Here is an 18,161-nt window from a genome sequence, read left to right as displayed (position 1 = left end):
AAGATTCCTAACCACAATGTAGTTGGTGGGAATTCTGTGCTGGGGTCAGGGACCCACAGCTGTTGTCTCGGGACATGGTAGTTGTTTTTATGTATGCCTCCCTAACTACATTCCAGAGACCATGTCATGGGCCTCTTGCAGCCAGACTGTATCCTGGTCATCATTGAGTCCCCTGCACCTTGCATAGAGGTGGCATACAAGACAGGTTTGTTGAGTGAATAAAAGAAAGAACATCCATGGAATGCATTAGTCCTGAGGGCAAGTCTCAGCTCCAGCAATGACTTTCTAGCTGAGTTTCTTACCTTATAAAATTATTACTCCATTTGTTATAGGGTTGCTGTTGAGTCTTTGATCTGTTACATTTCTCAGGATCCTGTGTCTTTATTGTTCAGCACTAAGAAAAAGTTCCTCATTTGATTATATTTCTATTTATATTGAGCTATAGGAAACTTACAGCCCAGTTTGTGATTTATGTAGTGGTTGAGTGTGAGTTTGTAGGTCTCATTCTACCCTCTGTTCTTGACTTACTTCTTTTTAAATTTTTTTCTTGTTTTTTACTTAGTATGTATTTTTTTAATCTCTTATTTAAATGCTGTTTGAAACCCTTGATGGAATGAAATGGGATATATACCCCATAAAATGGCAATAAAAAATAATAATGAGTTTAGAATACATTACAAATTGCTAGAGGACTTTGTTGGTTTCCTAGGATAGCCACAAACTGAGTGACTGAAACAACAGAAATTTATGCTGGAAGTCCAAGGTCACAGAGCTGGCAGGGTGGGTTACTTCTGAGGGCCATGAGGGAGAATCTGTTCCATGCCTCGCCCTAGCTCTTGTGGTTTGCTGGCCATCTTGGACATCCATTGACTGTAGAAGCATTACCCTGATCTCTGCCTTCATCATCACATGTCATTCTCTCTGTATGTTTCTCTGTCTCCAAGTTTCCTCTTCTTACTAGGACATCAGTCACACTTAATTAGAGCCCGCCCTACTCCAGTATGACCCATCTAAACTAATTACGTCTGTCATGACCCTATTTTCAAATAAGGTTATATTCTGATGTACTGGGGGTTAGGACTTCAAAACAGGAATTTGTGAGGCGGGGGGACACAATTCAACCCCTAACAGGGATCTTGAGTAAATGATTTCCTCTCTGGGCCTGTTTCCTCACCTGTAAAATGGGGATGCTGGAATGGGTGATCTCTAAAGGGTTTTTGATTGTCACATTTGATGTTTTTGGAATATTCTCTGTTCCTCCTAGAGAGTCATTGTTCCAGTGGGAAAGCAATCTAAAATTTACATTAAAGGTTAGTAAGACGATCTCTCATGGGTTTCTGCTTGTTTACAGGACTCTGCAGAGGGATCAAGTAAATACTGTCCCGCAGAACAAATCGCTCCTGTGGGGGCAGGGGCGGTTGTGGATGATGCCCCATTGCCTCCTAATCATTCCACATCTGCAGCTGCCTCCTCCATCTGCAGACACAGCAGGCCTAGGGAGGGCTCCACCTGGCCAGCTCATGTACTGCTGACATGCTGTGGGAAGGCCGGAGGGCAAGGGATAATTAGAGGACAGACCCCTTCTGAGATCAGTGCTACAGACTTGAGGGCCCCTGTGCTTGGAGAGCACATCAGCCAGGCAGCTCTGTCTGTTTTCTGCATTCTGCAGCTCAAGACTGAATGCACAAGTATTTTCCTGTGGGAGGAAAGGCTCTGGGCTAGATGGCTTGCCAGGAGCTTTCCCTTGGGTTGGGTACACACACGTCTCCCACCTGCACAGGTGCTAGGAGAGAGTGCATCCCTCTTTGCATCAGTAATCAACTTTGTGCTGCCATGGGCTAGGTCTGATGACCTGAATGAGTTAAAAATCTGGATGTCTGCCCACACTTCCCCCTCCAAGAACGGTGTGGTGAGTTAGAATCTCTGTCTGCAAACCAGAGAAGGTGCTATGACTAACGTAAGCAAGAAAGGGGGCTTATTGGGAGGATGTAGGGGAACTCTCAGGGTTGAAGGGAAAGCTGGAGAACCAGAGGATCTCAACAGCTGATATTGTTCAACAGGCTTGTCTGGAATCAACAGATACAGAAATTAATGAAAATCTGCCATCTTTCCTGTCCCAGCTGAGTTTAGGAAAGAGTATGATTGGCTGAGTTTATAACATGGATCTGCTTTCCCAGTAATATAAGCACTTCAAAGGGGAGACCTGCAGAAACATCCAGAGCCCTTTTTGGCTTCTGTAGCCCCGAGGTGTGTATTCTGACTGATAGCCACACCAAGACTGCACAGAGGGCAGGGAGAGAAAGGCCAGTAGCTAACACAGAGTGCTTACTGTATACAGAACACTCTATCCATGGTTCTCCACCATTGTGGCTCTATTATCTTTTTAGGTTTAGAGATTTAGAGGAAATGGAAGCTCAGGGAGGGGTTAAGTGTTTTACTTAAGGTCACCCTGGGGGTCAAAGGCAGGGTTGGGATTTGAACCCAAGTCTGTCTAGGTCCAGCAGTATTGCTCTTTTTGGTAATGTGTTCCTGTCTTCTGTTGCTGCCAGTTTGCCCAACATGGTGAAAAAGAAGAGCTATAAACATGAGTACAGTTTGATCAGGGATCCCAGCAGTTCTTGGCCCCAGAAATAGGTTAAGGAATGGGCCAACTGGGTAGCTGCCCAGAAGGCCAGGTTATAAAACAGCCCCAGAGGTATTACTAGAAGGAAACAGCTTTGTTCTTTTGTCCATCATTTCTCTTGTAAAAGGGGCTGTCAGGGACTACTAGAAAGGATACACTTTGAATAACTGCTTGGGGTGGGCCAGGGGCAAGCTGAGTAATTTGCAGGGCCTGCGAAATAAAATGTGAGGCCTCTTCTTAAAAAATTAAGAATTTCAAGATGGCAACAGCAGAGCACTGAGTGTGGATCCCTGTGTGACTGTACAGGTTTCACACCAGCAAGGCTGGCCCTGGGTTGGAATGAAGGTAAATGGTGGCCAAACTCTTGGCCAAGAAGGACAATCCTAGTTACCTGCAGGGCTCCTCTGCTTTGTGCCAGGTTGTTTCCTTGCTTAGTCTGCACACAGGTGAGTCACTCTCAGGTGAGCCTGCCTGTCTTCACGCAGAGCTAGAGAGGCCACCAAGGCACAGAGAAGGTGCTTCTGGGTCTGAAGGCTGGGTCTTTTTACAACACGCAGTTCATGAATGACCACAGACATCACCTGACCATTCTGAGAGTAGTTTCAACAGCAGGTGAATAATGGCAGAGTAGCACTTCATTAGCAGAACTAGTAAATTAAAGACATCACCACAGTTAACATCTCAGTTAATATTGAGAATCTACTATGTGCAGGTATGTTTCAAAATTTATCTTGTTTCATTTTTTCCTCTCTTTCCAACTTCAGACATGAGAACCTTTTAGTTCTTTAAAAGTACCATGGAATTCAGGGCTTCTAACATAGCTTCTTTTTTCTGTTTGGAACATTCTTCCCTTTTCTCCCTTACCTGGAAAATTCCTCACTCTTTGGGTCTTCGCTGATCTGACCTTTCCCAACCCTCACAACTAGGATTGTATTGCTGAATTGTGGCTCTTCTTATATACACGGGCCTCGTCTCTCTAATTGCTATTTCACCAGGACCAGAAGAAGCAGGGGTATCTCCCCTGGGCTGCTGGGGGCCCCCAAGGTACTTCATCTCTGGATTGCTTTGATGAGTCTCTCCACTCATTTCTCCTCGAAAGTGTTTGCTCAAGTGGGCTGCAATGCCGACAGAGCTCTCCCCTGGAATCACAGCTCTCAAATTGTCTCCTTTGCCATCCTGGTAGGAGCCTTCATCTAGAATCCACAACCGAACTCAGAACTGAATTGTTGATTTTTCCAAGAGAAGGAAAAACCAACTTAGAGCTGGTAACTCTTTCCTCCCTCCCTCAGGAATTCCCCGACTCAGGATACCAGAAGTGGAAAACAGCTGCCTGATCCCTTTAATTAGGAAGGCATTGGAGGATGTTTTGAAAAATGTCAGTGCTCAGGTTGCCCATAGCTTCATTAATTTTTAAGTTTCCTTCACACTTTTAGGGATAATTCCTTTTAGAAGTTCCAGCTGAGTGCTAGGTTTTACTTGAATTTGTGCTGGTTTGAGATGAGAATGTACCAGTAAGCCTCTAGGGTGAACAGGGAAAGTAGAGAGCCATTGTGCTTTTTTCCTTCCTTCTCTTGACAACTGAAAAGTTGTGCAGCTGTCACTCATTTTCTAGGGAAAAAACCAAACTGGTCGCTGATTGACTTGGCAATACCTAGGAAGTATTCTAGTTCCAATTATAGGCTGCCAATGGCAAGTATAGCCTTGGCCAAGGAACCAGCTTCTTTGGCCCCCAGTGCCAAGGGTCTGGCAGTAGGACCAGTATTTTATGTTCCTAGAGAAGGTTTTGTTCTACATGATGATAGTCACTTCATTCTCTATCTACAAATATCTCCCCAACGATTCCTTGAAATTCTGCTTTTTGGAACTCATTCCCTTGCTACCAAGCATTCGTGTTCTCCAGGCATCCCTGGAAACCTTCGGCACTTACTTCTCCTTAGGAAACTCCAACTAGTAAAGACTCCAAAGAGTGAGCCTGCTTCATGTTAGCATCCTCACTAAAAACCCTATGAGGTAGATATTGATTTTCAGTGGGAATATGGAGGCCCAGAGAGGGCAATTAACTTGCTTATACAACTGTTAAGTGACAGAGTTGGGATTTGAACCCAGTCTGTCAATGCTATTTCCTGAAGTCCCTGCATTATGCCATGTTGACTGATGGAGACATATAAGAAGCTGGACAGATGCCAAAGAAAAGGAATCTTCATTTGGATTGTGTTGATTTGGATTCCTCAAAAAGCAGACTCTCTGTGATGAGGGTTTAGGGGAAGGGTTTATTTGGGGTGATCTTATGATGAAAGAGAGGGGAAGAGGGATGGGGAAAGAAGGAAGGAAGGAAGGTGTAAGCTAAGGGTGCTCAATCAGTAGGGCTCTGGAGGGGGTACAAGTGACACAGAACACTCTTAGAGTTTTCCCATCTGATGTCCATTGGTTCTCATCTCTCACTGGTTGAGGGTCATTCCGGGGAGGGTGTCACTCTCTGCAACCCCCAGCCTATCCAGGACACAGGCTGAGCATTCTCCTGGGGCTGGAGCATTCTCCCAGGCAGAGAGATGCAGGTGCTTGGTGTAGGGATCTGCTGATGTTGGGGGGAGCTGTCACCTGAAGCTTCTGGTGACTGGTGAGTTTGCCTGAGGGGTATGGGTTTCAAGCACATCTGCTATGTGGATGGTGGGATGGGGAGGGGAAAGAAAGAACCCAGGGTGAAATCAATAGTATCTTTGGAGTATTAGATTTTTGTAAACCCTCCCTGATAGATGCTCCTATAATATTTCAAATCTTATACAAGGAACAATTACAGCCTAGCTAACATCTATTACATGCCTGATCTGTGCCAAGCATCATGCTAAATAGTTATATACATTATTTCAGTTAATTCTCTTGACTGCCCCATGAGTTAGAGACTGTTAATATCTTGATGTTGCAGATAAGCAGGGTCCCACATACAGAAAGTAGCGCAGCAGGGTCTAAAACTTGGATCTGCTTGTTTCCTTAGTTGCAATACTCAACCTCCTGTCTAATGAGGTTTAAATCAGTCTGAAATAAGGAGAGGGTTTTTTTTTTCCCCCCACATGCTCTTCGATAGAACCCTGGACAACAAGAAGATCCACACCTCACTCATTTGACCTTGGCTTATAGGAGTTCCCCATTTCTTATTCCAATGAAATGTATGGGTTTCATAAGGGTCCTTTTAAAGCAAGGAGGATCATTAAATGAGAAAGTTGGCCACAGTCAGAGAGACCCACACGAGCTTCAACTGGTAACAAATCAGGTCAGATCATTAGATTTGTCATAAACGTATGACAGATGGCAATTCCCTGGTCTCATACCCAACCTCTGGGAGCTATCTGTTTGAATGATGTCACTGCATAATGTTTGAAGCTGCTAATGTGATTATCTTGAATCATTGGAGAAACATGAGGCTTGAACAGATTTCATAATAACTTACTTTACGCTTGCGACTGCATTTTCATCTCAGCTCTGTTCTTGTACAAGGAAAACCTCCCAATTTCTCTCCTTAGCTGTTGCAATATTAATGCTTATAAGAATTGCTTTGCAATGTGGAGGCAACTGACCGATGTGGGCTCGCACTCCCCCCCCCTTCCTTCCTTGCTTTTCTTGAGTAAAGAGTAATAAAGCAAATAGCCTACCTTTACAGCAAGGTAAAATAACATCTATTTAGGGGAACTTTAGGTGAAAGTATGCTTCCTCCGTATTGGGTAATCTAATTCAGCAGCTCTTGCTTAGCTTTTATCTTCAGTGATTTAATGAGCTGCAGTACCTGGTTTTGTAAAACTCTCACCATCATGCACGTTTCTGAGCTCCATTTAAGAGACGAAAGCACAAATGCCATCTTACAAAGAATTCTGGACTTTGAAGGGGGCCGGGAGAAGTTGGCCCTTAGTGGTATGGTTCCATGGGGGACTTCTCTAAGCAGGAGGCCGCGGTATGGACTCCTTCCCTTTAAATACAATCCAGGGTCTTCTGGGCTCTTCACGTGCATTCCTGACCTCCACACATGCTGTCTTGTCAAGAAAGGCCATCCCATGGCAGTTCATTCCAGTTTTTACATAATACGTGCCAGGAGGAGTTCCTTTGCCTCTACCCTCAATTCTTTCTGCTGTAACTTCAGTTTATGTTTTTTTTTTGCATATTCTCAAGAGCATTGAAGAAACAAGGAACACAGGGGTTTTACAATTTTAAGTGAACCACCTCTCCATCTCTATCCCAGCCTTCTTTATCCTCTTAAGGTCTATAAAGATCCTTGGAAATAACTGGGGACAGGCAGCTGACAGATAAATGTACTTCCCCTGATCACAACATTTACAAAGGACCAACAGAGAGCCAGACACTGTGCTAGAGTGTCCTCATGGATGGCTTTATTCAACACTGTGGATACTCTTATGGTATATGCTGTGATCCTCCCTTTTATAAAGAGGGAAACTGAGGCACAGAATGTTCCGGAATACACCTTTAGAAAATGCTAATGCTGAGGGGTGCCTGTGTGGTTCATTTGGTTGGGTGTCCAATTCTTGATCTCAACTCAGGTCTTGATCTCAGGGTCATGGTTGGGCCTTGTTTTGGGCTCCATACTGGGTGTGGAACCTACTTTTAAAAAAAAGGTGCTAATGCTGAGAATCCATGCTCCTAACCTTGTGGCAAAATCCCTCCCTCAACGCCCACCCTGTAAGGTGGGCGAAACTACTTCTGGACCCTTTAAAAGAGCTACAGATATTTTCAGAGCACACCTAGGTTAACAGGTGGGTCTCAGTCAGAACATTGTGTTTGGTTGGAGTCACCATTTTCCTTCCCTTATATCTTACCTTATCTTCTAATTAGGGAGATAGTCCTGCTCTATAGAAGCTATTCTTTCAAATAATGGAATATAGATGGCTGTAAATATGAGGAAAAACAGCATGACAGGATCATGGGCAGTTTGGAATAGTTTCCTATCCATGCAGCCCTGAACTTGGATATGATTTCCTCCTGTGGGCTTCATTTTATACATTCATTCTATTTATTGAACACTTTCTACAGACTGGGCACTGTTCTATGTGCTAAGGAGACAGCAGGGAACACAATCGATGAAACTACTGCTCAGTACACTTCTGCCCATTTGGGAATCTAAACTCTGCAGGTCACGCTCCCAGTGTCACTTCTGCAGAATGTGGAAATGGCCCAGCTGTGTTCTCTCTTTTCAACACAGCCTAACCATGGAGAACCAGATCTGCAGAGTCCTGAGCTCAAGACTGAGAGGGCACTTACATGAGTTTCTATTTCCTTTCCCTTTCCTTAGTTATTCAAATATTTGAGTCCCTCCTTTGTGTCAGATGCTATGAATTATGGATGACATGAACAAGGAGAAGACACTGCCTGGAGCAAAGATGCTAATTGACCTCCCGGTCCATCCTCCCCTTCATAAATCCCCTTGCCCCCCCCCCAATTTTTAGTGGGTGCATGACTTCCCAGGATCAAGACCACATTCATTATCTGCTGTTGTAGACGGCATTGTCTCTCCAAATCCGTAAGTTGATACTCTACTCCTAGCATTTCAGTATGTGACTATGTTTGGAGATAGGACCTTTAAGACTTCCATCAGGATGGACCCTAATCCAACATGTCTGGTGTCCTTATAAGAGGAGGAAATTCGGATGCAAGAGAGACATCAAGGATGCATGTGGAAGAACGAGGCCAACATGAGGACACACTGAGAAGGTGGCCATCTGCCAGCCAAGGAGAGAGGCCTCAGAAGAAGTCAAACCTGCCGGTCCTTGATCTCAGCCCTCCAGAATTGTGAGAAAATACTTTTTGTTATTTAATTCACTCCGTCTGTGGCACTTTGTTATGGCAACCCTAGAAAACAAATACATCTGTCTCCTCTGCAGCCAAGTGTGGTCATGCAGCTAAGTGCTGGTTGGGGGTTATAAGCAGGGGAGTATGTGCACATTCTGGATGGTTTATGTAAAAGGAAGGCATATCCCAATCTTCTCCCTTTGCTCCATCCTTCTCATGGAAAGTAGGCTTGCTCATGATCCATCTTGGCCACATGGCAAGGGTTTTCTAGAATTTGGGGAAGAAGCATATCCCCTCTGTCACATTGGTCATGGACTCTTATGCCCCGGCTCTTATGTGAAAGACAAACTTCCATTATATTTAATTCACTGTTATTTGGGTCTGTGTGACCTCCTTCAGTATGAACTGGAGTTCACAGTAGGTTGGTGAAATGGAAAGCTTCTCACCAGGAAAATTTTCTTTCCCACCTTGAGCACAGTGATATGGCCTTTCTCATGGCATGCTTTTAATGGATAAAATAGCATATATAACTGTCCACAGATCGGGACACATCTGTCAAGATAAAGCTTCATAATAAGGCTTGGCATTACTTGTGGGTGCCTATTTTTTTGCAGCTTCAAGGTGTCCTGGCATACACAGTTTACTGGGTCAGAGAGACATATACCCACAGTTTTAGATCAGTAATGACCTGTGTCTCCTGTGATACAGAGATACAGAGGCCTGGAGGTTGAGAGGAAGGAAATATCAACTTCACCTAGGGAGTTCAGGGACGGCTTCCTGGCAGAGGTGGCCTTTGAACCAGTCCTTGAAGGACAGACAGAGTTTGGATGTGCAGAAAATGTGAGGAGGAATTCCAGGTGAAGGGAACTGTGTATGCAAAGACACAAGTGTGGAGAAGGATAGGGTTTTGTATGAGGAGCAATGAACAAGTTGAATTGGATAAAACACAGTGTGTGTGAAGGGGTAAGTAAAAATGAACCACTCTTGCAAGCATTCAGTCTCTTGGACTGGCTGGGGGTTAGGGTAAGAGGTTTTTTTTTGTCTTGTTTTGTTTTTTAAATTTTACTTATTTGTTTGATGGAGAGAGACATAATGAGAGAGGGAACATAAGCTGGGGGAGTGGGAGGAGAAGTAGGCTCCCTGCTGAGCAGGGAACAACACACAGGGGTCCAATCCCAGGACCTTGGGTTCATGACCTGAGCCAATGACTGAGCCACCCAGGTGCCCCAGGCTAAGAGGTTTTGAATGCTGGAGGATAATCTGATGCTACTCCAGAAGGGAAAAGGAAGTTTCTGAACACGTTTTAACATAGGAGTGGTAAAAACCAGACTTTAGGAGATGTGATTTATCCGTGCTGTATGAGAGATTAGGGCTTGGCAAACTATAGCTTGCTCTATGAATCCTGCCCATAGCCTGTTTATGTATGGTCTGTGAGCTAAGAAAGGCTTTCACATTTTTTTAGAGTTGAATAAAAAAAAAAAAAAAAAAAAAAAAAAAAAAGAATGATATCTTGTGACATGTGGAAATTATATGAAATTTAAATTTTGGTGCCCATAAATGAAGTTTTGAATTCTGCCAGTAAAAATTTTATGGAAACGTGTTTTCTTTCTTGTTACATAAGGATCAATGTAATATACTCAGTTTTGCCTCTTGGACCACAAAACCCAAAATATTTACTATTTGGCCTTTACAAAAGAAGTTTACAAATTCTTGGAATAGTTGACAGGGCAGAGAGCCCAGTCGGGAATTCCAGAGGGGTGGCCATTCTGAGAGACCCAGGCAGTGGTTCCCAATCTGTGTCCTGTGGTGGAAACAGATTTTAAATGGGAAAAAAGGATTTTGTAGAGTATGTGTCTTCTAAATGTTCAGTTAACATAGAATGAGGCAGATCTCACTGCAGGACTTATCAGAGCCTTTACCATGTTAATATGTTCATTGTGACTATTTGAGAAGAGCATATAGCATGCAGTTTTTCCCAAAGTTAATTGACCATGGAGCCCCCTTTCCAGTGACCAGTGTTTTGGGGAGCACAGTTTGGTAAATGTTGGTCTAGGGAGAGGCAGTAAGTGTGGAAAGAAGAGTGTGGATGTGGCCAAGGAGTGCAGCTGTAGAGTCTCCAGGACATATGGAAGGAGCAAGAGTCAAGAAGGAACCCAAGGCTTTCAGCTTGAGATTCTGGGGCTGCTGACAGTGACAGTGATGGGGGAGGTGGTGCTCTGGAGGGAAGCCGGAGGGAGAGGGAGGAGAGGACTGTGTGAGGCATATATGTGGAGCCCCCTGCACTGGTCCTTATCTGTGAAATGGGTAACAAGTCTTCCCAACATTCAGTGTTGTGAGGGATAAAAATAAAACAACATATGTAACGGCTTAGCTTATAGAGCCAGGCAAATACTAGTAAGCAACAAATAATAGTAACACTAATATGGTAATATTCACTATGTATTAAGAACCAATCATGTTTTGGCACTATTCCAGGAATCAGCAAACTTTTCCTATAAAGGGCCAGATAGTGAATAGACCATATGGTCTTATCTTAGCTACTCAAGTCTGTCATAGTAATGTAGTGGCAGTCACAGACAATCTGTAAACTGAGGGGCATGGTGGTTCTAAAGCCTTATTTACAAAAACAAGCTGTGAATTTGGTCTGCCAGCTGTAGTTTCACACCCCTGCATTATGCTAAGCAGTTCTGGGGTTGAACTTCCTCAAAGCCCACAACTGCCGTGTAGGGTGGAAATTCCTCTACTGGCCAGGTGACTTGTCCAAGTTCAGAGCTGGCCAGGAGCGGTGACAGCTTGGCGGCAACCTGGGCAAGTCGACTCCCAAGAGTACTGTCTTTCATTGTTGTTGTTGATTTGTTTATTTTTTGCATGTTGTAACAATATCAACTTATCATTTTCCACTACCAGGTTATAATACATTTTATTGTCTATTTCACCAAGAGCACACTGTTAACTCCTATATTTATTACTCTTGCTTAAAGTCTTATGTGCTACTGTTTTTTTGTGGCTGTTATTTCTGGCAGGTGGTTGTAAGTTTAGGCAGGAGCCTAGATGAGGGGACCATGGGGTTGGGAATTACCTGTGTGGCTATATTCTTGGCTTCATTTCCCAGGGAAGGGTGCGTATATGGGGCGCCTTCATTGATGAGAATGCTGGGAGAGGAATCAGGGCTGGAGCCCAGGGATGAGCAGGCAGGATGGTGGTAGGAGAGTTGGCAAGGCCAAAGGAGGAAGGGGGGAGCCATTTTAAGGACGAAGAGATGGTCTACAGACTAAATGTTGCAGAAACACATTTTCAGTAAGAGCAGGATCTCTAAGACTCTAGTGGATTTGCTGTTTGGGGTTTCCAAACATAGCAGATGGTCCACTCTCATCCCCTTGGTACTCACCATTCTGGCCCATTCTAGTGGGATTATTTGGCAGCACCCAAGACTCTCTTTCATCCCAAGTACAGGGTAGACAGGAAGTGCCAGGGATAATGTCCCCAGAGCAGCTCTCAGCCAGTGGTGTTGTGTCTTGGCAGGGGGACCAGGTAACTCTGAGACATGCTCTCCATTATCTCCCTGAGTTCTCCCGCTTGAGTCCCGATAGCCTACATTGGTAGCCTGCTTGATGACATATCTGTACTGGCTTCTTTCCCTCTCCCGCCTCCCGTCTCCACTCTGGGATCACTTGTATGTTTGTCTCACAGTTGGCTTCTGGAGGAACCATAGCTAAGGGACCTGTAATCATCTAGAGAACAACATCAGGAAAGAGGCTGGGAGTCCATCACTCAAATATGCAGTCACAATTTTTTTTTAAAATATTTTATTTATTTGAAAAGAACAATAAGAAATGGGAAAAAAAGATTTTGTTTATTTGAGAGAGAGAGAAAGAGAGAGAGCACGCACATGAGTGGGGACAGGGGCAGAAGGTGAGGGAGAAGAGAGGCAGGAAGCCTCAGGCAGGACTCAATCCCAGGACCCCCAGGGTCATGACTAAACTGAAGGCCTCTCTTAAGTGACTGAGCCACCCAGGTGCCCCATGCAGAGAATGACCGAGTACCTTTTGTGTCTGTCAATCATAGGGATAGGCCCTGGGGATACAAGTGTGAGTAAGTGTCATGGTGCCTACCCTCGCCAATCCCAGAACCCAAGACTAGTGGGTGTGTTGGAGACATACTCATAAAGCCCATGAAATAGCTACAAGGAGTAGAGTAAGTGCCTAAAGAAAGGGGCAGAGTGTGGGGAATGGGGGGTAGGGATGGTGGAGGTGGAGTTCTTTCTGAAGAGGTCAGGGAGGCCTTCTGGGGATGGATTCCCAAGGCTGAGACCTGAAAGATGAGAAGGAAACAGGCAAAGTGCAAGGGGAAGAGCCTTTGAGCTGAGGGAGCAGAAAGCACAAAGGTGCTAAGGCCAGAGGAAGCTTGGTGAGAAGAAGGAAGGGGGAGAAAGCCGGTGTAGACTACAGAGAGGGAGAAGGAAATGGAGGGAGAAGGAAAGACTAGGAGTCAGGAGAGAAAGCGGGGGGGGGGGGCGGGTAGGGAAGGAGACAGGGAGGGAGACCCTGGGACCGAATTCTAACAGAGAGGAGGCGGTTAATGGTGGGGCCTCTCCAGTCCTAGTCCCAGTCTCTGGCGAGGCTTGCCGCCCTAAGGAGGACATAATACTCATCAGAGAGGGCACAGGATGGACCTTCTGTCTTCCAACTTGTCAACAAGTGCTCCTAATTCTGACTCTTAGCAGCAGAACGAAAATAAATATGCAAAAGAGACTTTTGAAACATTCAGAGAACATTTTAAATACAAGTTTAAAACACAATAACAGGGTCAACATGCTTTCTCTTGAGAGCAGTTTTCCATTTGGAACCTTTTCTTACTTCTCACTAATAAGAACCCATTCAGGCAATTTTCCTTCCTTTCTTTCTTTTTTTCTTCTTCTTTTCTTTTTTTTTAAAGACTCGTTTTCAAGCACAATGACCTTTACTTTTTTTTTTTTTTTTCTATAATCTTCCATGGTGAGAGCAAGACAACAGCACAGTGTCATGTTGCCTGCCACTTTGAGGGGGGAGAAAACTAAAAATCTGAAAAAAAAAAAAAAAGGGTAGGGGGAGTAGACAAGAGACAAGGAGCATGCTGTTGCTAAAGTTGCATTTTCTGGAATATTCAGCCATAGTTTTAGTATATGTGCTGCCGAAGCAAACACTAAGCCATAGTTTCTAATAAGGAAGTAGGGTGTCCAGCTGTCCTTTATGCCTGATACTAAGGGGGTCTGTGGGACTTGCAGAGTTTAAGCTGGGGACGTCCTTGGCCTGAGGGGACTAACTAGTTACTCCAGTCAAAATAGCACAATGGAATGTATCAGAAATGTGCTGTCTAGAACAGTCACCTAAGTGGACTCTCACTTTCCAATCTTGCATCCATACTCACAGTCTTTATTTTTATCCAACTCAGAAGGAGGAGATAGCATCTCTTCTAAATCCCCAGAAAAAGCCCTAGTTAGCCCTGTTAAAGGCATCCCAGAGCAAAGAACTTAAAACCATCAGTATTAAATATCGGTGTCCTCTGAATAGCCTCTACCAGCCCTCTGGTAGGGTGACCTGACCTGCTATCTTACTTGTGCCAGAGAATGCCAGTTTTTTAGACACAGTATTTTCATTACTGAAACCAAGACAGCCCTGGATGAGACTGGAACAGTTGGTCACCCTCTAAAAAAGGAAAAGTTTCCAGATCCTGTTTCTGCCACCAGTGAATTGGGTTATTTACCTCAGGTGTGCTTCCAGAGCCTCAATTTTGTCATCTGTATAATGGGAGATAATGGTAATGTCCCTGTCATTCTTTTTTTTTTTTTTTAAGATTTTATTTATTTATTTGACAGACAGAGATCATAAGTAGGCAGAGACGCAGGCAGAGAGAGAGGAGGAAGCAGGCTCCCCGCTGAGCAGAGAGCCCGATGCGGGGCTCGATCCCAGGACCCTGGGATCATGACCTGAGCCGAAGGCAGAGGCCTTAACCTCCTGAGCCATGTCCCTGTCATTCTTACCAAGTATTTAGCATAGTGCTGGGCATGCAGTAAGTGCTCAATAAATGTTGCTTTTGTAATTCTGTGTTAGACAGAGCAGAGATTTCAGGGGCTTGACAATACCTTTCTTCCATTGAAAATCTCTCCCTTACTCTGCTGTCTATAGTTTTGTCAATAATGAGTCATTCCTTGAACTAAAGACTTCAGCTTTTCCACCAAAGTATCTCAGTGGCAGCGGATTGTGGCTTCATGTCATGAGGGGCCATGGCTGGAGGACTGTCATGGAGGATTAGTCTGACTATAGGGGCAAGATTTACTTGAAGTTTCCAGTGTAATCAAAAAGCCCGGGTAAATTTCACACTCAGTTCTGATTTCTGCCAATTTTTTAAAAGTAAACTCTATGCCCAACATGGGTCTGGAACTCATGGCCCTGAGATCAAGAGTTTCATGCTCTACTGACTGAGCCAGCAGGGCATCCCTAGTTTCTGTCAATTTTTTAAAAAAATAGGTAGCAGTGTTTATAATTTTTTCCTAGTTGTTGTGTAGCTTTCCACATCCAAAAATGTCAGTGAAACATTGAGGAAGATCTGCATTATTTATTCTTTGTGAGTTATACTTGAGCTTTATAGGTTTGAGAAGTCTGGCTCTAATGGAAAGAGAATTGGCTCTGAATGAGACAGTCATTCACACTTAAGTCTAAACAAGTAGAGGTATTAGAGAAGCTGCAGAATTTAGCAGAAAGCACAGTGGTCTGGGAGTCAGGAATGAGGAGACCAAAGCCCTCCCCTGGATTCTGCTACTTACATTCTGTGTGGCCTTAAGTGAATAACTTCCCCTCTCTGAGGTCTAGATACCAAATCTAAAAAACAAATAGGATTAGATGAATGAATGGTTTATAAATTTTTCTGGAGGACCATGGGCATCTTGGGGGAAGATGAAGCTGTACATTTCCCCCTCCAACCACCCAGCTCTGTTCAATCAGGGCCATCCCTTTTATCTGCTTTGTAAATTAGGATTCTGAGTAAGATTTCAGTGTTCTGCTGTTTAACCAAGTCATAGAACTGCTGTACTGGGTTGTCTTTCATGTCTCTGCTGGCTAGAGGAAGCTCTGTTCCTTTGCCTCTTCCCTGGGGAATGAACATTGAGGGCTTTGGAGGAGGGAGAAATTACCACAGAGCAGGTGCCCTTGTTTTCTGTGAACCTGTGGGCCTGGGCATGGCCTCACACTGGGCAGTTTGAGGGCACTGGTGGGGAGGGAAAGGGCACAGCTACCAGCTGTGACAGGAAGCCAGTGACTAACGATGCACTTCCCAATTTTGAGAGGGTTAAGGACAATTATTTATTTTGAGTGTGCCCCAGATTGTCGTCATCCTTCCCGTCCTTGGCAGAGACTCTGATGAGACCATCCTCTGCCTGGCTCTGCTTCCTGGCTGCTCCACTTCCCAAGTCTGACATGCTTGGAGCTTGGCTGTCTCTGCACATCCAGTTTACTTCCAGTGGGGAAAAAGGTGGGAACTACCTAAATGCCCACCAGCAGGGGGGTGGTTCCACACACGAAGGTACACCCATCCAAAAGAGCTGTTAAAAGAATGAGGGATACATTTGTGTGACTAATATGAAGATATCCGGATGGTCTGGTTCAACTGTAAAGCAAGTTGCAGAAGCAAGGCCAAGTGCAGTCATCTTCATGCTAATGGCGTACCTATATTTTCAGGGTTCATATGTAGGCAGGTGCTTAACAGAGGCTCTGGAAGTCTGCACACCAAGCTGATAATAGGGCTTTCCTTTTGAGAGAAATGGAAGCAACAGTCATGGCTAATACCTAATGTGTGCCAGGATCCGAGCTAAGCATTTCTTAGGCATTGTCACATTTAATCCTCAAACATTTGAGGTGCATATGAGGAAACTGAGTCACAGAGAAGTTAAGGTATTCCAGGACACTGAGCTACTAAGGAGTGTTGCTGGGTAGACTGGGTCCAGAGTCTCTGCTTTGAACACTCTATGGCTTCAGTGGTGAAAAGGACTTTTGCTTTGTACTCTATATACTTCTTCCATATAATTTGAATATTTTATGCTGGGGATGCACTCATGCATTATTTATATAATTTAAAAAATAGGAAATACTAGAGAGACAGAGTGTGCTTTGTGATATCACCATCCTATGTCCCCAGACCAGCTAATATGAGGAGGACATACTCAGCATTTGAGGTTTGGCAGCAGAGTTCTCGGTTCTTCTGTCAAAGAGAGACAGAAACATGGTTTGAGTTATGCAGACATCCCTGGGTGAAGCAGCACATGCCGTGAGTCATTCACACTCTAGTATGAAATAGATAAGCCACGGAGAGAGACAGAAGATGCTGCAGGAGGAACAATGGCTGAAGAATCAGAAGAGCTAGATTGGCAGTAGTGGCTCTTCCTTTTTTGACAGCTAGTTTTTATCAATTTTGATAGAATCCTTCAAAGAGGCAGGGCAGACCTGACACCCTTGGGGATGTTTGGTGTTGACAAAGTTCCTCCATGAAATATTTGCCACATCCATATATGTTATGACTTGGAGTCTGAATTTTACTCTAACGAGTCTCTCTGTAGGCTAAAAGCAGTGATGACAATGCAAATAATTAATCTTTTTTTAAAAATTTGACAGACAGAGATCGCAGATCGCAGATTGCAAAGGCAGGCAGAGAGAGAGAGGGAAGCAGAATCCCCACCAAGCAGGGAGCCCGATGTAGGGCTATATCCTAGGACCCTGGGACCACGACCCGAGCTGAAGGCAGAGGCTTTAACCCACTGAAACACCCAGGTGCCCCTAATTAATCTTTATTTATTGTATACTTTGGAACCAGGCACTGTTCTTAGCATATTGCTTCTCAGACTCTAATATGTCCATGAATCCCTTGGGGATCTGGCTAACATGCAGATTTGGACTCGGTCTAGCATGTGGCCTGAGATTTTACTCTAGCAAGATGCTGATGATACCAGGTTGTGGACCAAACTTGTGAGTATGGAGAATGAAGAGGTAAAGACATAGGCTGCCAGGGTTTGAAACCCATTCCCGCTCCAGCAGCGAAATCTTAGTTGTGTTATTCTTTCATAGTGTTATTATAAATATTGACTCAAATAATATACATCCAGGCTCTTGGCACAATGCTTGGTGCATTATGAGAGCTTGGTAAATGGTAGGTGTTATTATTATTATTTCTATCTCATCAAAATCTTCAATAACCCTAAGAGGTAGATCCTATGGTTTCCCCCCCTTATCTGAGGCTTGGAGAGCCCCAGTAGTAGACTCATGCAACTGGAAAGTAGCCTGGTTAACTTCAGAGCAGGTCTTCTTAACCTCAGTGCTCTTGATACTTGAGCCCAATCATTCTTTGTAGTGGGGACTATCCTGTGCCCCTAGGAGATTTGGCAGCATCCTTGGTCTCTATCCAGTAAGTAGCGTCCCTGTTTTTCCCAGTTGTGACAACAAAAATGTCTCCCAACATTGCCAAATGCCCCTGGGGTGACAAAATCCACCCCGCTCCCTACCCACAGTTGAGAAGACTTGCTCTAGACTAAATGTGTTCCTGCCAAGATTCAGGCTGTTCTCCAAAGTGTCTTAGAGATGTGATATTGTCATTCAGGGCATTTAAGAGTTAACTGAAACTCAAATGGTATTTGAAAGAATCATTTCTAATGCATGACCAAAGGAGTCACATCTTTTTTTTCTTATCTTTTTTTTTTTTTTTAATGCTTGAATGGTTCCAATTC

At 44.2% G+C, this 18,161-nt stretch overlaps 1 protein-coding gene across 1 annotated transcript in view; it reads left to right on the top strand.

Moving 5' to 3' along the window:
• The window catches only part of LOC309854290 (uncharacterized protein), a 325,104-nt gene that overhangs the window by 84,782 nt on the left and 222,161 nt on the right, over positions 1–18,161 (top strand). The window lies entirely within an intron of this gene.

Source organism: Mustela nivalis (genome assembly GCF_964662115.1).
Source record: "Mustela nivalis genome assembly, chromosome: 19".
NCBI lineage: Eukaryota > Metazoa > Chordata > Mammalia > Carnivora > Mustelidae > Mustela > Mustela nivalis.
This window is presented reverse-complemented; position numbering and strand designations above follow the sequence as displayed.